At 45.2% G+C, this 20,695-nt stretch overlaps 1 protein-coding gene across 1 annotated transcript in view; it reads right to left on the bottom strand.

Annotated features, from left to right (window-relative positions):
* Positions 1-18,626, bottom strand: part of LOC146171547 (uncharacterized) — a 78,155-nt gene extending 59,529 nt beyond the window's left edge. Inside the window, exon 1 of the mRNA XM_084586483.1 lies at positions 18,563-18,626. The gene's annotated coding sequence lies outside the window, so the exon portion shown is untranslated. The remainder of the gene's footprint in view (positions 1-18,562) is intronic.
* Positions 18,627-20,695: the final 2,069 nt, after the last annotated feature.

Raw genomic sequence — 20,695 nt, 5'->3', positions numbered from 1 at the left:
GCGAAAACCACTATAGTGCGTTGGATCGTATTCATCCACTATGGCACCTCTATCTCCCTCTCTTCTTCCACCCCCACCTTCCTCCCTTCCTTTACGGCATGGTACATGTGTCCGCGGAGAATTGTGACAGATACTACGCCTTTGCTATCCTGTAAACCAATCTCAAACGCCGCTGATGCCTGCTGTACTAACGTCTCCTAGACATCTGGTTCTGCTTCTGCTTGCTGCGTGGTGCGGCTTTCGGAGACGCGACGAATGAAAGGCTCCACGGACACCTGGATCGGAAGTCCGGCGGGGTCAGCTTCGTGTATGCATGGATGGATGGATGACAACTTTTATTGTCCACCTTAAATTGAGGCCCCGCACTCGCACGCAGGCCTACGGGATGGGGGCTGGAGCCTCCCCGACTAAGAGCTAACAAATAGATTTTGTCTCTTCGAGGGCTCGGCCCTCAGTCGAACGGCTTATTGCTGCCGAGCGGGGTCTTCGCTACGCAGTAGGGCTTCCCAGCTCTGAATTGCCTGTTGACGTCATGATCTCTAGCGGTACGTCGCGCCCATTTTCGAACACAAGCAACATTTTATTGAACGCATCAAACGCACCGGCGTTTCATAATTAGTCTACAGAAAATGAAAGGAGCCGTATCTGTCACTCGCGGAATCCCCCCATCATTATCACTGTAGACAAGGGGAATTATGAAGAGCGTTTCACGATCCGGGGTGTGGCGCAGTGATTTCTCAATTGAAACGCTTATAGAAGTCGGCATCTGAGCCGTCTGGACAGGAGAGTTTCCAGCGCTCAACTTTTCGATAGCTCATTCAATTTCTTTCCTGCTGATTGGCCTCGTTAGTTTCGTCTTCTAGTTTCGGCTTTCGGGACAAAAAGATATTTCTACAGTCGTCTTCTTGGATCTGTTGTCGCCCAGACAGGTCCCGGTACTGCTAAAGAAAAAGCCCACTGAATTATATCAGTGTCATTCGTTAGCTCATTTTTAAAAGTCCACTGAATTATATCGGTGTCACTCGTTACATCATTTTTGTATTTTATTTGTTTGATTTCATTTTGAGTCGCGTACTTCTTTTCATCACTCATCATACGCTTAGTGGGCACTTCGTCGAGCCAGGGACGCTCGGCGCTCACCTGTATCATGGCAGCTCTGTACTTATCTTTATCGATAATTCTTCGATCATTGCGTCTTTACGGAAATTTATGACACAAAAGAAAAATTGCCCCGTAATTTAGAACAACCCCAATGTGAGTTTATTAAATAAAATTGAGGAGGAGGCTAAACAGCTGCCGGTGGGGCGATAAGCCTCACAAATATTGATTATAAAGTTTTTATTAAGATACGAGCCCCAGGCACCCTCAAAGTGTTTCTCAACAGATTTTTCGTCTGGGGACTTCCAACGACATGTGGGAACTAAGTGATGATGATGATGATGATACTTGCAAGAAGACTGCAAAATGTTATAAAAGATCTTATAGAACCATATCAAACGTGCGGTATTAAAGACCGCACAATTGGAACAAATGTGCACATTGCAAGAACTGTTCTTGAATGCTGTAACGCCTTTGTAAAATAAGTTGCTATTTTAAAGCTTGACCTTGCGTAGGCATTCCGGTGATATCATAAGGTGTGTCGATGGCTTATAAAAACTGTGTCAGACGTATTGTTGTGAATAAGCAGAAATCAGAATGTGTGCCTGTCTGTTATTCAGTCAGGCAAGGTTGTTCGCTTTAACCTCTGCTTTTTGATATTTATCTTGAGCCGTGTCTGCTATCACTGATGCCTATTAAACGTGTCTACGTGTTCACTCTCCAGTCTACGCAGGTAAAAGTATTTGCTTACGCGGATGATATCGCAGTGTTGTGCGCAGATCGGGAAATCGTTAAAGAAGTCGCTCGAGTTGCGTGTGACTACTGCAAAAAGACAGAGTGCAAAATCAATTGGAAGAAGAAAATTGGTTGTTGGTACGGTGAAAGGATAATACACCGGCACTGTTTGCTAATATGTGTTGGACGACTGTTCTAGCGAAGTACGTGGGTGTACCATTAGAGCATTATAATAGCAGCAGAGAGTTGTAGACGACACGACGCAAAAGACTAAGCAAAAGTGGATGGGTAAAAAGGGCGTGACCTCTCAGTGTTCGCACGTGCAAGTGTCTGTAATTTGTTTTTGATTACCAAAATTTGCTATTTGCTACAATTTTTATGCATCTCCCGCTTCAATGTGCAGAAACTGCATAGAGTATTTGCAGTTTTTATTTGGAGCTGAAATTGGGAGCGAACTAGCCGCAGTAATTTGTTTCTTTCACTGTTCCTTTCACTGAAAAGGGGTGGTCTTGGTGTTTCGAACTTGTTTCAGAGACAAGTTGTATCACAATTTCTTTTTTGGCACGATCAAACAGACCCTTTGTTGCGCACAATGATGCAGTTACGCTTAGGTAACGTGACACCAAATTTTGTTGTCTAGTTATCCGGCCAGAAATCGCACTGTCACTGGATGTTTAAGAAAAGTTGTTTTTGCTTACAAATTTTGCGTGTCGAATTTTTGGTTGAGTATTTTAGTACTGTATCCGGGAAAAAATTGCATATGAACTTGCTCAACCTGTTTGTACCCGTAGCTCTAACCGATCTATATATTGTGGAGGCCCAGGATAAGATGGCCTAAAGAGAGTTCGGAAGACCGGTTAAACTACCGTGAAATCGTTTTTCTTCAAGCTTCACTGTGGTATCCTTCGTGTAAAAACGTGGCTTAATGATAACGGGATATTTGTACCATGGACCCTCAACTTCAAAATCTGTAAAAAACCAAACACCATCGATCACATTTTTATAGACTGCTGGGATCGCGTTTTTCACTGCTGTAGGGAACCTGCACTGGATAGGTGGCGCTGCATTTGCTCCGCAGCACGCTAAAAAATGTTGCCGTTAGCCGCTTGGTTCGCGAAAAACGACCGAGCATGTTCATCGCTGTTAAATACATGGCGGAAGTAGAATGGTGGCGAAGGCTGGGCCCAAAAGCAGTTCAGCGGTACCGCAGCATAGCCACAGGTCGGGGGCCAACCACTCAGATTAAGAAATTGTAATACTACAAATTAAAAAGTATCAATAACCATAAAAATAATAGACATTTTGATAACTTCGCTTGTGAATGAGGTAAGGTATTTTATAAATACATTCTTAATTTTTTTAAAAATCTTGCAAGACTCTTATAACCCTAATCCCTTGACGTTGCATCGGTAAGGAGGCGCTGCCAGAGGTAACCAAGGCAACGGAGATAACGAAGCTGACGAAGCACGAAACGGTTTCTTATCGCTGTCTGCTGCTCGTCTGCTGTGGTGCGGGCCTTGCTGCACCCGGGAAAGCGTAATTTAGTTCGCAAGTTTGAAAATGTCCCTTTTGCGAAGATTTCGACGTTTTTGCTGGTCGCTGCTCTGTTGCCGTTTGGTGAGATTAATATCCTCCTGCAGCCGTGTTTTTTGGTTTCGTCCTCTTCGTCGTGCGGGCAGTGCGAAGTCTTTTTGCTGCATTGTATTGCGCTTAGCGTTTTATCGCAAGATGAACCCGCGCAAAGTGAGAAAGCGATGCTGTGTGGCACATTGCAACAGCGTGGACTCAACCGTCGGTGTCTTATTACACCGCTTCCCGGCTGACTTTCACACAGGCTCAATGTATGCTCTAATGCTCCTGTGTTAAGCACGTTTGTTGAGGCTAAAGCTGTCTGGACTGGTGCAACCTTGAAATTGCCTTGAAAACTGCTAGATACTTTCTGCCGAAGAATTTAAATGTGAAGAGTTATCCCAGTGCTTTATGCTCCACGTATGGTTTGATGCACCTACTAATTCATGACATTTTTATTTCAGTTGCTGCTGTCATAGCTTTGTTTCCTGTACATGCATGTTTCTTATCTGGTGATGTTTTGTGGCAGGCACTTCAAGCCTTTTCTATGCCTCGGCTGTGATCATTGAGATGATTAGCCCGCTTAAACAGCGCTACTGTTTGTGCTGTTTGCGACATGCATTTTTATTGTTGTGATTTGGTGCTGTATTTTATTGGTTGATGCAATAAACCATGAATATGAAAACCATAATTGTTCACTTGGTACACTCTGTTGCGAACTGGGCACGACTGCCCCGTTGCACCACTGTTTCTGGACCGCACCTTACTATGCTGAGGGAAAAAGTAAATGGCCAAAGTACTTGCATGACGTGCAGCAGTATTTGTATTATGAATTTGCATGCGTGGTCTCTATTTGGAAGTGTTGCTGCCTTTCTATGCCGCCACCTTTGCCAACCACTTTCATTGTGCAGGAGCAACTGCTTATAAACAAGGACGTAAACAACAAAAACTCGAGCTCTTTTAGATGGCAAAGGTTGGCGCGCGCTGAATGGCAACAACCTTCAAAAGATGCAAGCTCGTCAATGCAACGCGGCGGTTTTTTAAAAGAAAAAAAAATCTTGTTTATAATTTGCGCCAATGTGAACGGATGCGTGACGTAATTTAACGTCATGGCCCCCCAATTTGCATTGGTCGCTGGAGCCCATGAGCCGCCATGTTTTGTACGTATGGGCGTCTATGGAGCCTTCGCTACCATAGTACAAATACCTTGTTATAGATACGCAAGCGACAGATTACGTCCTTGCCTAGGCGCTCTCGATGTAGCCCACTTATCTGGTCCACGTTACGCAAAACTTCGACAGAGCGTGCAATCTGATCCGTGTAAGCTCATGCAGGTGTCGTGAAAACGCCCTACGAAAGCGCCTTAAAAGTATTTGCCGTTCTGGCTGGGATATGTGTTACGGCTCGGCGATCGACAGCAAACTTCACAGCATGCTGCCTATATATTACAAAGAACTGTGAAAAAAGAAATACCCATGAATTCTTACGGCATCCGGTTTCTACCCGTACAAAGGGACAAGGTCCCATACGACATGAGTATGGTGCTGGGAATGCATTTAGAAAACGCGGATGGCATTCAAGCACGCCGAAGAAAATTTACGATTGGTCAGGGACAACTTACCGAAAGTGTCACATTTCTAAGAGAAGTTCTCCGCAGTGAGTCTGAGCAGCCTCAGACGATAGATGTGATTGACGGATTGATGAAAATAAAAAAATTTAGTGTATCGTTTAAGTCGAAGGTAGGCTGGTTATTTCTATGCGTGCATGCACTTTGTTGACCGAGAGTATTTATTTATTTCTTTATTTTTGACAAAAAGCCGGGAAGTGGCGCAGGGGTAAAGCGCTGGGCGAGGGGATCCAAAAGATTGGGGTTTGATTCCCCGGTGGAGACAAGCTTTATAAATTTATATTTAACTCTCGCTCTCCAAACGCGGACCCATTTGTCGAAACGGCTGCTAACGACAGTATGAGGCATGAACGGCTTTCGCCCTAATATCCGGCTCAGCTCTAGAAACCATCGCACACTTTGCGGGGACAGGGCGATGCATTGCACAACGATTGCTGGGAGAACTTCTTTCGCGGAGCTCGGGAACGGTATTGATGGCTGACGTAAACGAAGCTACGTATCCCTCCGGTGGAAGCTATAATTGCGGTTCCTGCGGGAGAGCCCCATTCAACGCGCGCCAGCTGTTAAGGAGACTGCATTTTCGTCATGGTTTCGAGTCATTTTTCTATCAGGAGAACTTGCGTTTAATTAACAAGGAAACTGAATATCAAAGAAAACTGAGTTTAAATCCTACTGGCGACAAAATAATCTCTTCAACATCAAATCGAAGTATCTCGGCAATAAATACTTCTTTTTCTCCCAGAAAAGCGATAGTGAAGTCACAAAATGTAGCACTATTAGGTTTTGTAGAACACAAGAGCTCTGTATAAGACAATTAAATATATCAAAGTAAGCTTCTGTGCTAAGCTGGGCGTGATAAAGGACAAACGAGGTGGGGACCGAACTGAAGTCTCAGAGATAAAGAAGAGGTGGCAGGAATACACAGAAGAACGGCACACAAAGGAACCGGATGTGCAAACCCAACATAAGACGGTTGTGATTACTTGTCTCAAGCCTGACATCTTGAAGAGTGAAGTTGAATGGACCTTAGCCAGCCTTGCTGAGAACGAAGCTAGCAGAATTGATGGCATTCCGGCTGAGTTGCTTCAAAACCTCAATCATGATGGCGCTGTTAACGTTTTGTATACATAATGGCAGCAAATTTGGACAACCCTGCAGTGGCCACAGCATTGGAGGAGGTCAGTTTACATCCCCATTCCAAAGAAAGGCAATGGGAAGATTGTTCCAACTACCGCACGATCGCGCTTATTTCGCATGCTAGCAAGGTGATGTTGAAAATCCTCCAAGGTAGGCAGCAGCAGTATGTAGATCCGAAGCTTCTGGACGTGCAAGCTGGGTTTTGCAAGGGCAGAGGAACTAGAGACCAGACTGCCAACCTTCGCTCGATCATAGAAAAAACAAAAGAGTTCCAGAAACCCATCTACTTCGGCTTTATTGATTATGCAAAAGCGTTTGACTGCGCAGATCACAGCAGATTGTGGCAAGCTCTCCAAGAGATGGGAGTTCCAATTCACCTCATCTGTCTCCTCAGGAAACTGCATGAAAGGCAAGAGGCCACAGTCAGAACTGGGCATGGTCTTACTGATTGCTTTCTGACTGAGAAAGGAGTGAGACGAGGCTGCATACTGTCGCCTTGCCTATTTAACCTATATGCTGAGTGCACCATGAGAAAGGCCGGTCTGGACGAGTCTTCACGTGGAGTGAAGATTGCTGGAAAGCGTATGAACAACCTTAGGTATGCGGATGATACCACTTTAATGGCAGAAAGTGAAGTGGAACTCAAAAGACTTCTGATGCGCGTACAAGAAGATAGTGAGAAGTTTGGACTTAAACTGAACATTAAAAAGACAAAGATCATGGCGTTTTGCCCTATCTAGTCCTGGAGCATCAAGGGACAAGAAGTGGAAGCTGTGACAGATTTTCTCTTCTTGGGCTCCAAGATTACCCAGGGAGGAGACTGCAAGACGCCTGCTTCTGGGAAAGAGATCCATGGCTAGCCTTGACCACCTAGTAAAGAGCAGAGGCACCAGTATACCAACCAAGATCTGTATAACTCGTGCTATGGTCTTTCCAGTTGTGTTGTATGGATGCGAGAGTTGGACTGTGAAGAAGGCTGACCGCCGAAGAAATGACGCGTTTGAATTGTGGTACTGGCAGAGACTCTTGAGTGTTCCTTGGACTGCCAGAAGATCAAATCAGTCGATATTGTCGACCATATACCCTGACTGCTCATTAGAGGGTCAAATTCTAAAGTTAAAGCTCAGCTACTTTGGTCATCTGATGAGAAGAGAGGAGTCGTTGGAGAAAGATTTGACGTTGGGAAAGGTTTATGGGGTAGAAAGCGAAAGCGACGCTTAGATGGCATCCTCCAGGCGCTGCAGATGAATTTATGTGATGTTAGCAAGATAGTTAGAGACCGGAAAGCGTGGCGTGATATGATCCATAGGGTCACGAAGAGTCGGATACGACGAAACATCTGAACAACAACATTAGGTTTCACTAACATAAAATTGTATTACCGCAGTCGTCATTGTTCTTTTGGCAAACAAAATTAGATTAGGCAAAAACCAATTTAAATTTGGCAGACTTCTATCCACAGAACTATGGGCTGAATTATGTTTAGTGTTTAACGAAGCAGGGCTTGACATTCAATAAAGCGTACTTACGAAAGATTCGTAATCATTCGAGGCTCGATGTACAGCGTATTTCGTATAAAAGTGTTATGCACATCCAACCTAGGTACATTACAGGATGTGAGAATATAACTCATAAAACATATCAATATCCAGTTGTCTGCTCTCCAAAGCGAGCGGTTATGAATTACACAATTTCAACTTTAGCTGATTCAACTCTCATTTCATCATTGCATAATTCACAGGATGTTATGTCATTTCCGCATAGTACAGCTGCACCAATTACATAAAGTGTTGTCGCTTCAACACCCCCCTCAAAAGCTGTTCAGACTTCCGTGAAGTAGCATGAGTGCTGAAACAAAAGAGAATTCTGGCCTTTATGATTTTAGGCTGTAATAGCGGACAACTAATCAAATAATGATGCGCATAAAAAGAAAAAATTTCTATTTACCTAGACATTGAAACGTTTCTTTTGCCCTAACTATAAAAAACATTGTGCAGCATATAAAAGAGCTACTATATATATATACAGGGTTTTGAATATTTGGGGGCTGGGATTTAAAACATTCCTGTGCAATATCTTCTACACCATTCGAGCTGAAATAACGTTCACAAAGTAGCAAAATATCGTCTACGTTATCTGATAAGTGATTCAACATCGGTACTTGCCTAGATTTTCCGAAATCGAGAAAAAACTGCTCTCGGCGGCGTGCACAATTTTCGCAGAAGAGAGTCGAAAAGCTATTTTAACATGGTGCGTCATCTGTCGGGCAGCGAGACAAGCGCGCCAACGGCCGGGATGGAGCTTGTCTCACTGCTCGACAGATGACGCATCATGTTAAAATAGCTTCACGACCATCCGCCTATATATATATATATATATATATATACACACATTAGGCGGTGCTTGCACTGATATGCGCATAAGGAAGGAGGAAGAAGAATCTCGTGAGTTTTGGAGACGACGTTCGAGCAGTGTCGGCTGGTGCCTGCAGAAAACGCCTGTTGTTTGAAAGCCCTGTCTTCCGTGTCCGCTCTCTGCAATCCCACGTAGAACTGCCCCGTAAAACCATGGTGGAGGCGCTTTTGATCCCCCTTGCCACAGCTCCTCGTATTTGCGCGCCAGAAACCTAGATTTGCGCAGTGGACGCCATGTCCCCGAGCTGACCCCACCGATTTCCACAGTAAGCATGGCATCCCAGGACGCATCACCCGCTACGGAAACTCCAGCTGCCGCCATAGCCTTAACCAAAATCCGCCATCCGCCTATTTTTAACGGCGAAGACAAGAAGGATGTCGAACAACCGGTGGGATGCTAGCATAATGCTTGCCAACATAATCTTCTACCTAGCGGGAACGGCGAAGATCTGTTTTACCAACCACGAACACTAGATGCCTATTTGTGACATCTGCAAACACAAACTATAGGACTTATTCGGCAAGCCAATCGGGCGATCTCTAGCAGCCAAAAAACCTGGCTACTCGTGCTCAATCGTCAACCGAGCCATGCCTCGCATACATACAGGACGTCCTCGCCCTGTGGCGAAAGGTGAGCACCTCCAGACCGAAGATGATAAAGTGGGCAATGTACTTAAGGGTATCGCTGATGACGCATTCATTATACTTCTCTGCAAAGACTGCTCTACGGTGGACGCAGTCCTGCAAGTCTGTCGCCGTTTCGAACAGGCGAAGCAGTGCCGCATCGTCCATCGGTTTGAGCGCCTTCCCAACACGGCGACTAGATCCCCATGTGACGATCTGCCCAATTTGCCTTCAAGTCACAATAACCTTACTACCATCGTCCGCAGGAAAATCGAGGCCTTAACTCCTGTACACTTACATCACCTCCTGCAGAGGTAACAATAGCTGTGATACAGGCTGTTGTCCGCAAAGAATTCACGAATGTGGCCCTCGTTTCCAATCCTACCACGCCACCCCCTGCACCACAGCCAATACCCGTAGCTGTTGCTGCTACCACAACCCCGTCCTACACACCGCGCTACCCTACCAGCAATCCTGCAGAGTGGCGCACATCTGACAGTAGGCCTATTTGCTTCGTTTACTGTCGGGCTGGCCATACGTCCCGCTATTGCCACAGCCGCCCGGCTCCCCCCTCTCGCCCCTATTACAGCCCTGTCCGCCGTGACTATTATGCACCATGGCGCGTTTCTGACACCCAAGCACAGCTTGTACCGAGGACTTGAGCAAGCCCGTCATTCTAGCCGTTCGCCATCACCTCAATAACACCGTTCCCGATCACCTACTCCTCGCCACATCTTGCCCCCAAAGTACCCTACTCGGGAACGTAGGCAACGCCGCGCCCGGACGTGACGCTGTGTTACCAACCAAGACAGCCAACTGTGTTTCGACCATCGCACCACGCCGCATTCTGATCAATGTCCTCGTAGATAGAATCCCTGTGCCCGCTCTCATTGACACTGGAGCCCATATTTCTGTGCTTAGTTCGTCGTTCCGCCAGCGCCTCAAAAAAGTTCTCAAGTCCGCTAACACCTCTACAGTTCGTGTTGCTGATGGAACCACTGCTACCATCATTGGAATGTGCACTGCGCGCTTTGGAATCGCCGGCCACCACGTCCCTGGGCTCATCGCTGTCTTTACTACTTGTCCTCAGGACGTGATTTTAGGCCTAGACTTTTCAACAGCCCATTCCGCTCTCATTGACTGTTCCTCCGGACCTCTCCACCTAGCCCTGTCCCATTGGATTCACGACCATAGTGCTGACCATTCCCAGCCTCGCCTCTGCTGCAGTACATTTACTCCTACCTGCCGAGGTGGCAGTATACGTGCCCATGTCACCTTTTCCCTCCCTTCCTGATGGCGACCTCGGTGTCAACCCCATAACCGACGTAACTCTACAGCGCAACATTCTCCTATCTCATAACATTGTACACGACGCGAATAACCTCTCTTGCATTCCCGTACTCAACTTCAGCATGTCTTCGCAAGTTCTCTCACAGGACATTTTTCTTGCCGAGCTGTCACCTTTGTCCAGCTTTACTATTTCTGCAGTGCTGTCCGACCATCACGCCGAGGTACCTGCACAACCTGTAGAGGGGATAGCTAGGCCAGTTGGTACATATTGGTAAGGATTAAACCAGCGGAAAGACGCTGGCGTTGTGTTGTGTGCTTCTCTCTTTGTCTGCGTCTTTCCGCTAGTTTTAATCCTTACCTGCACAACCTGTTCCGTCACATAGTCCGGAGGACCGCATCTCAGCCGTGGTTGCCTCTGACCTGTGTCCCGAATATGTCAGTGCCATTTCCGGCCTTTTGCGGTCATACAGTGACATTTTTGATATCGGTCACGGATCCCTGGGCAAAACGTCCGTTGTCACACATCGCATCGACACTAGAGATGCCCGCCCTATTCACCGACGGCCTTACAAAGTTGTTCTTTCTGAAAGCCGGATCATTCAGGAAGTGGAGAAAATGTTGGCCAGCAACACTATTGAGCCATCGAGCAGCCCTTGGGCGTCTCCGGTAGTGCTCATCAAAAAGAAAGAGAACAGGTTTTGCGTAGATTATCGAAGCCTAACCGAGATAACAAAGAAAGACGTCTACCCTCTTCCAAGGATCGATGACGTTCTCGATTGCCTGCATGGTGCCAACTGCTTCTCCTCCATCGATCACTGTTCTGGATATTGGGTCGCTGTTAGTGATAGAGATCGTGAAAAGGCGGCTTTTGTCACCCCGGATGGCCTCTACCAATTCATTGTGATGCATTGCGGCTTATGTAATGCCCCTGTGACCTTCGAGCGCATGATGGACTCCTTACGACGCGGGTTTAAATGGACGACATGTCTGTACTACCTAGACGACGCCATCGTATTTTCATCAACCTTCTAGGGCCACCTCCACTGTGTTTCGGCTATTCTTGGCGTCTTACGACGAGCTGGCCTTCCGTTCAACTCCAAGAAGTGTACCTCTGGTCGCCGGGAATTCAAGGTCCTAGGACATTTGGTCAACACCCATGGCATCCAGCCGGACCCCGACAGATTCGTGCTGTAAATGGTTTTGCTATACCGAAATCTAGCAGCGACGTGCGTAGCTTCCTCGGAATTTGCTCATATTTCCGGTGATTTGTACCAAACTTTGCGGAAATCTCCCGTCCACTCACGCAGCTTCTGAAAAAGGAGGTCTCTTTTTCTGGGGCACGAACAATCGGCGGCCTTCGTCGCTCTTATGGCCCACCTCACAGGTCCGCCAGTGTTTGCTCACTTCAATCCGTCAGCGTCCACAGAAGTACGCACCGACGCAAGTGGTCATGGAATTGGTGCTATCCTCGCACAACGTCAGCTCGGACTCCGATTGCCTGTGCCGTCATCCAGCCGACCCGCCAAGCCAACCTGAATGTGAAAATGGCGCTTGCATGCTCTCTATTTGTGACTTTTCCAACATTCGCCGTTAGCAACTCCAGAACCCTCATCGCGAAATTATCGATCTCCTGAGCGCCGATCGCTACGACCCTTCCCTTCGTTTGCTTGTGTTCTACGACGCCACCTTATACCGGCACAATATGCGACCTGATGGCCCCGACCTTCTGCTAGTAGTCCCTCAGCCCCTATGCACAGCCGTCCTTGAACAGCTTCACGACGTTCACACAGCAAGTAATGTAGGCGTCTCGCACATACGACCGTGTGTGCCGTCGGTTTTTTTGACCAGGTCTATACCGCGCGGTCCGCCGCTACGTGGCTGCTTGTGACAGCTGTCAACGCCGGAAAAACCAGCTGGACTTCTGCTGGACATCTGGAAACCAGCTGGACTTCTGCAGCCGATCGACATCCCCATAGACCCATGTTCTCGACTGGGTCTTGATCTTCTAGGGCTTTTTCCACTATCCGCATCGGGGAACAAATCGATTGCGGTGGCCACTGATTACACCACACGCTACGCGGTCACACGAGCAATACCAAACAGTTGTCCAACTGATATCGCTGCTTTCCCCCTCAGCGACGTTATACTCGTCCATGGAGCTCCCCGCCAACTGCTCACCGACAGTGGCCGTCGCTTTCTTACGCGTATATTCGACGAGATGCTACGGCTGTGCAACGTTCGTAATTCTTTCACGACTACCTACCATCCACAGACGAACGGGCTTACCGAACGCCTTAACCGGACACTGACAGGTATGCTGTCTATGTACGTTTCTGATGAACACCACGACTGGTACATAACGCTGCCATTTGTGACATTCGCTTACAATTCGTCGCGTCACGACACTACCGGCCACTCCCCCTATTATCTTCTATACGGCCGTGAATCTCTGCTTCCTTTTGATAGCCCGGTCCCTTCTGTGGCCACTGCCAGCTCATATGCTCGTGACGCCATAGCCCGAGCTGATGCTGCTCACGTTGTTGCTCGCAACCAGCTCGCAGCCTCCCAGCACTCCCAGAAACGTCTCCCATTCCTGTCATCGAAACACCTAGTATTCTTGCCGCTCTCTCTTGCTGCTTTGGACCCCAGCTCGCCGCGTTGGCCTCTCGGAAAAGTGTTTGCCCCATTATACAGGACCCTACCATATTTTACGACAAGTGACTCCATGTGACATACGAAATTGCGCTCTTGCATCCCGTACGCCATACATCTACACTACGCACCGAGGCGGTCCATGTTGCACGCCTTAAGCCGTACTACATGGACCCTGGTGTGGGCGCTAGCACGCACCGGGACGGTGCATTTCAGCCCGCGGGGTAGTGTTACATTAGGTGGTGCGTGCCCTGATATGCTCATAAAGAATGAAGAATCTCGTGAGTAATGGAGAAGACGACGTTCTAGCAGTGTCGGCAGGTGCCTGCAGAAAACGCCTGTTTAAAAGCCAGTCTTCCGTGTCCGCTCTCTGCTTCAAGCTGAACTACCCCGTAACAATATATACCTATATATATAGAAATGTAACGAAGGCTTTATCAAATATGGTGTGTCTTAGAGCAGTCAAATAAATTAAGAGCTGCTAAGAGTCGCCTATAATAATGTGAAGTATTTTTTCGTAAATAATTATTTTTATTAAAAACTAATTAGCTATTTTTAATTTATTGGCCTAAGAGAAAAAGACCCAAAGCAAATATTGTCTATCTCGAAAAACGGCTAGCAGCGTTGTTTCCATCAAACTAGCCTTTATGCAAAGTGACTGTTTTTTCTTTACGAGCCGAAAAAGGCGCTTGGCACAATAAAAAACTTCGTCGTCACTGCGGCGTCACTTTAGAGCCACGAGAGGCGCCCGATATAACAAAATCCTCGTTCTGGGCCATGCTGTTTTTCATGAAGCTGGTTGCACGAACTTGGGAAATAACATAACATAACAGTTGGTCACTTGACAGTTTTTTGATGGACTATAAATAGGGCTGCTCAAGTCGTAGCGTGACCGAAACAATGGCCGTTTTTCGGGATTCACTTTTGTATTGACGCTTCTTGTAATATTTAGATAACTTTGCCCAACAACAAAAGGCTGCAGATTAGCATAGCTGACTCTGAACAGCTTTAAATAGGTTTCACTGCTCTGGGATGCGCCGTACAAAATCTTAGGACCTTGGTTAGATTTAGCTGCGACACCATTTATATATACAGGTGTGTGCAATGAATGAAGGTATTCGCGGTCTCACGACCTTTTCATATCTAATGGGTAAATGTATCGACACAAAGGAATAAATCTCAGCTTTGCAAGGTGCGGTGTAGCTTTCTCGGAAAAAATCATATATCACTAGTGGCGACAAAATTCCGTTTTAAATATATGCAGCTTTTAGCTTTATAATATTTTTAGAAACTTTTTTTTTGCTGTTGCAGTTGATTCAGTAAAAAATTGCAAACTTTGCTTAAGGAGCAATGCGCAGCAAAAGTGTTCATTTTCCTCCTTACATACTGGCATGATGCCTTAAGTTGTTTGCACTAAAACTTTTTCTCTTTGTTGTGAGGGTTACAGTCTTAATTCCGCCAAAATTTGAAGCTCTAGATTGCTAGGCGTTGTCTCCTCAAGGCATCTAAACCATCCAAACTTTCAAAACAGCAAAATAGGAAAAAAAAAATTGATCGCAATTTAAAAAAAAAAGGATCTTCGTTGTTTTTTATAATTCCTGTCGAAAATACTGAGTACCTAATAATTATTACGGAGTAAAAAGTGTTGCATTATACGTTTAGAACTGTAAAATTATATATAAAACCCTATAGCTTGTCTTGAATATTGCCAATATGCAGCCCTACATCCTGGCACGGAGTTGCTACTGAAACTTCTGGTTTATATTATACAGGTCTCTGCCTTTCGTTCTGCCAGAATTTTGAACCTCTAGATTTATCCGTTCTTTTTTTCATATTATGTGTAAATCAGCCAAAGTTCAAAAGTGTCGAACAATTGACAACTTTGATTCCAATTGAAAACAAAAACTGCCCCAACTCCGATATTTACCAAAGTCAACTAAACACAATCTTAATGTGTTTATAAATATCAGGAACGAAAGGTGTTTTATTATGTAAAGTAAATATACAAGAGTAAATATAAAGCCGAAAGCATTGTTTATTCTATAGAAGTACTTAAGCTTCCACGTAAGGAGTAGGCGCCAAATGTTAGACCTAACATTTGCTGAATTTAGTCACATTTTATCTTATGCAGTATGAAAAGCTATCTCAATGCTTATAAAGCCATTTTGTGCTTGTTGGCAGGGTTGATATAAGAATGAAATGAAATAAATTTCATTCTTTATTTCAATGTCATGGGAGAACGCGAGTGAAGATCGAACGTTTTCTCTATCCTGTAATCTCTTTTATTGCTCTGTGCAGAGGTGTTCAATGCTGTTCGTATAGGTAATGCAATTTCATTTCTGGGCTGTGACGCACAGACACAAACACACGCACACGCACACATGGACCGCTCTTGCACTCAGTAAAGCCAGCTAGAAGCTATTGTTCATTAGCTCCGTTTATTAGGGAAGGCGGCCAAAAATCCCAACCACACGGGAAGCTGGGAGTGCAGTAGTCGAAGGCAACCATATGCCACTGGTGGTATCCGAAAACACCCCCCCCCCCCCCCCCCCCCATCTTTATTGCATCGTTCTATCAACTAAGCTATGGCGGCTTAAGTCGCATCTTATGACTAGTATTGCGATCGCATAGCATGTAGGATAACAATCACATCCTTGGTCAGTGTCATGTTAATGTGAAGCGGTGGCAATCGAAAGCCATACCACTGTGCCACAGGCACCACATACAGCCAAACACTAAGGACATAGCGCCAGGTCAGCGAAAGCAACCGGATGCTACCTTGGTTTGGTTGTATAGGGCTTAAAGTCTCAAAGTGACTAAGCTTCAGAGGGAGGGCTTAGCGGCGTGATCCAGAAACTTTGATCAAAATGTGCACGAACAGCGCACAGTACAAGGGCACCCTGATTCTCTCCTTCCTTGAAAAGCTGTCACCATGCGCGGCATTCTACACCACACACTAAGGTTCAAGAGTTCACGGAATTTTTTAGCCGTGCGGAAACCGCTGTTGTAGAAAAGAGGTTTCAGGCCTTCTTGTAGGTTTCCTGCAGGAATTGCTCTGGACTTCAGATGGTGACGACAGCAATTATTATTGACTCTTGAGGTGATTGTGTATATGGGACTCATTTGTGGGCAATAATTACATATAAGTAGCGTTACGGTGCAGCAATTTTGAACAGAACCGGCAAGGCCAACCCCACCTGTAGCTAACAGCAACCTCAAGTCCTGCTCCCTAACCACAGTACCACGGCGACTAGTCTAATACTATCTTCGCAACCAAGGTTTTATTATTGAAAATCTGGGTATTCAGTTTCGCAGGCAATGCTAAATTGATGGTGCTCTTAGCACATGTTTAGCATATGTATATATCAAAGAATTCATAAGGCATTTAAAACGAAAGAAGGGTTGGGAGTCTGTGTTTCACGTTAGTGTTGATCAGGGAGGCGATTTATTACATAAAGCTTTGGCAGAACGAACACTGACAAGCAACGAAAAGTCGTCAGGTTGAAATGCTGCGGTATGGGTCAATTACTTTACAATTTAGTGGCATAACAACGCATTGTGACCACTCATAGGCACATACATTTGAAAACACATTGGTGAGTCTAATGTAGTCTTTTCTGAAAATTTACGTCTCGCACTTAAGCGCAGACGGTCCTTTGCTCAACGTTGAATTGAGCACAATACTTTTTCTAACATAAAACATTTCTGAGTAAAATGACTTCACCGTTTACTTGTTATAAAAGGCGTTTCGTTCAAGAGTAATTTTGCTTAGACGCTTTAGTTTGCATCCTGCGGACACAAACGGATTCACGTGGAGGTTAAAGTCTGGCGTGAAACGTAGTTTATGTGCTTTAGCCTCAAGTTTCTCGCCTAAGTGACCAAGCCTAACTGTCGATGGTAAAATGGAGCTCAGTAGTATATCCTCTAGTGGAATTCCTTTCTCAGGTTACATTTCATTCCTTCAGCGTCTCAAAAAAAAAGTAACGATATCACAAGTTCAGATCTGATAAAACGGTTTTAGTTTGATTCCAGAATTGATAAAACAGTTCATTTGATGGCGATTACGTTACTTGCCTCCTTAAGTTTGCACTAAGAGCTAATAGAATATTGCAGAACATGCATAGAAGAGGAGTGCGAAAGCTCTGATATATGCACACTAATGCTAAGTCGTGTCCTGCACACGCGAAAACTCAGAAAAGCCTTGTTTCAAGTGCGAAACGCTTTAAGCCAGCGTGTCGAAAGACGTAAAGGTTCACTGTCACTGATGAAGTTCACTTCTCAAAGATCACTGCAGTCCCATGACAAGCCCGGATTTCCGGCTGTCTGGCGTTGCAAGAAAGAACTTCTATTTTCTTCCGGCTGTCTGGCGTTGCGAGAAAGAACTATTTTCTCAAACCTCCATATGCCTCATTCCAGACTGGCCGCCAGATTTGTGGCTCACAGTTCATACTCATGTGTTTTCGCCATTCAAGTAGTGGTTCCGCAAGGTATCATCGGCATAGCCAGGTCAAATCTAAATAATTTCACAGCGAAAGCACTTCTTTGGATGCTTGAACACAACGAGGCATGTAGCGGCTTGCATACTGCTGAACTTGAACAAACACAACAAACGTAGCGGAGTGGTTTAGATTCCCGGACTACTTAGTGGGAAGCGACTCCGGAACGATGAACTTTCGCTCCAGCCTTCGCCCCCCGTGCTGACTGTTGTAACACGCTCTCGCGCTGCGCATTGTAGTTTATCGTCACTATCAACTTCATCTGTTGGCAGATGCTATTGGACATCCTACTCGGTTTAACGCTGCTAAAACACTGTTATTTTTGAGTGTCTGTACAAATGTGTTTATTCCTTGAAAAGTGTTCAATAAAAGAGTGTTTTCTGGATGAGTTTTATAAGTGCAGCGTGCTTCTTTATCCGTGATTCTTTATATGGGCTCTGGATCGTGTGTTCCGGATCGCGTGCTTATTTATATTATAATATAATATATTATATGATCGAACGTGCTTCTTTCCTAATATCAAGTTTTGGTTAATATTAATTTTCTGCTTAAAAAATTCTATTGGAATATTTTACTCATCATGTCAGCGCTAAGCCTAATAACAAATGCAGTATTGGAGGCCAGCCTTCTTTGAACAACTAACTAATTAGCATGAAATATTTCTCATGCCTAGATATTTCAGCGCATTGTGTCATGATAAATACGAAAATGAAGGCGAGTGGTACCGGAAAATTTTAATATTTCGACATGCATAGATATTCGCATATACTTAAGTATGCATATCCATTTAGTTAACCATGAATTTCGAATTCATTGACTCCGAGATTTCTAACAAAATATATCTATCTAGCGTTATAACGAGAGGATCTTGTGGCAAAGGCGAATTGCAAATGAGGCGCAAATGTGAAAAAGAAATATACCGATTATGTGCGATCCACGGCGAAGTAGAAAAGAGTCATCCAGCCGTACGTTCTCTCCAGGAATGAGTCGACTACGCAGCGGAATATATAAAGGACAGCTTATGTATTTCAAAGTACCAACCCCTTTGATCTTGAAATGTCTGACATTTTTGTAAATGCCATAAAATGTCACTTACAAGCAAAATTTACTTAAACTAATCGGGAGCCACCTGGCCGACGTAAACCGCGAAAAAAGATTTTTCACAAACGTAATTTAATATTATCACAAATTTGTGCGAACCTGTCGAAAAGTGGCGCGGAAAGCACGAGAGCTTCGTTCCTCAGGCAGCATAAAGCCTCAGTATGCTTCACTTACAACTCTGCCGCTTATAACGCAGAATTCGATTGATTTTAAATTAAATTATTAAAACACTGTTCTGAACCTTCCTACGACCCTTCAAAACCCAGAAATATTTTTAACGTACGCATGCAGTCTTTATATTACGTGCACCTTGCTGCTTCCAAGCAGCCATCTAAGGTTGCTTAAAACACGCGTGTTGTTGAAATCTAAGGTGAAAACCTTTCAACGCTCATGGTGAAAATCTTTCATCGGCGAGATTTGTCCACGTGATGTGTCAGCGAGAGTAAGCGAGTAAGAGAGACTGCTGCTTTCTTTTTCTATGACCCAATTATTATTATTACTAGAACGGCAGTGAATTTTGATGAGTTCAACGGACCTCTGTGTTCGACATAAGGCGTGCGATGTACCGTGCGCAGCAGCAACGCTCAGGCTTTGGCATTTCTCCATTGCGGATTCTGCAGTGCACTCTGAGTTTATTGAATATATTCTCACGTCTCAAAAATTGTGTTTTCGAAACCATATCGTTGAGAAGAAGATTGGAAGTGGCGCGAGAGAAGCCCTAGCGCAGGCCAGACATTATATCATCGTTCATCCTGTCAACATGTTGCGCCGTCTCTGCTTGTCACCAAGTAACACTTTGGTTGGAGGTGTGGCATATGTTATCCCCATCCTCGCCTTGGAGCATCGACGCCATGCGTAAGCCGGGACCACCGATCGAGGGCCCTGGGACATTATCGAGCAGCATCTCCCCAGCCCTTCCTGTCCAGGTCCGACCAACTACCACTGTCCAGCCCCCAGCCCGGATCTGAAGACAGGGAGAACAGACAGACTAACCAGACCCGAGACGAAGGACACGAAAGACCTGAAGGACCTAAAGGAACCGGACATGTACACGCCACCCCCGCCCAGCCGCTCGTCCCGACCTCAAGCCATCGGTTTCATGGACTGTGGTGGCGGATGGTTGAACAGCTCCAGGGGTGGCGGATCACCCAAGCATCATTGGGTTCATCGTCATCGTAGTGGCAAGCGCATCAATCTCTTCTATTGTTCCTTGAACATCTACACCATCACCTCACCATCGACTTCAACAAAACGATCGGAACGATCGCTCGGTGGCCCCAAGAAGTGTTGCGAAGAAGATCAGCAGTGGCGCGTGAGGAGCCCGCGTGCTAGGCCAGACATTAAATCATCGTTCATCCTGTCACCTGTTGTGCCGTCTCTTTGCTTGTCACCACGTAAGAATATGTTCACAATTTCTCAATAAAAGATATACCGAATTATCGAAAGTTGATCTCAGTTTTATAAGGATAGGTAATGCTTCCGTTGCTCCCAAGTATGAAAGACGCCAGAACCATTTCGCGCTTTAGTTTTACACGATGGCACTGCAAGAGGCCTGCTTTCATCTCTGTATTCACAACCTTGCATGATGAAAAAAATTCACTTTAATCAAAATGCTAACTTAGCTAAGTGTGAATAACACCTTTTCTTTACACCTGCTTTCTAAATGTGTAAAGCCTCTTCAATACATGCTTCTTTCTATACCTTAAGGGGAAACAGTTCTAGAAACAGTTGTATATCAAGAGAAGGAGCACTGTTCCAACTAGTGTTTCAAAATGATTATCCGCGTTTGTTTCGTATTACTAAATGTTTGTTAATAATACGCTTGAATTCAGAATAGAAACATAAATTGTAGGTTGGTTATTGATTCATGTACAAATAATTGTTTAAAAATATAAGAAAATTGAGTTGAAACAGTGACAGCAACGAATCGAGTGCAAATGAATATTTTTACC

The sequence above is a fragment of the Amblyomma maculatum genome, unplaced genomic scaffold, assembly GCF_055883805.1.
Source record: "Amblyomma maculatum isolate TAMU_Amacu unplaced genomic scaffold, ASM5588380v1 scaffold_20, whole genome shotgun sequence".
In the NCBI taxonomy this organism is placed as follows: Eukaryota; Metazoa; Arthropoda; class Arachnida; order Ixodida; family Ixodidae; genus Amblyomma; species Amblyomma maculatum.
This window is presented reverse-complemented; position numbering and strand designations above follow the sequence as displayed.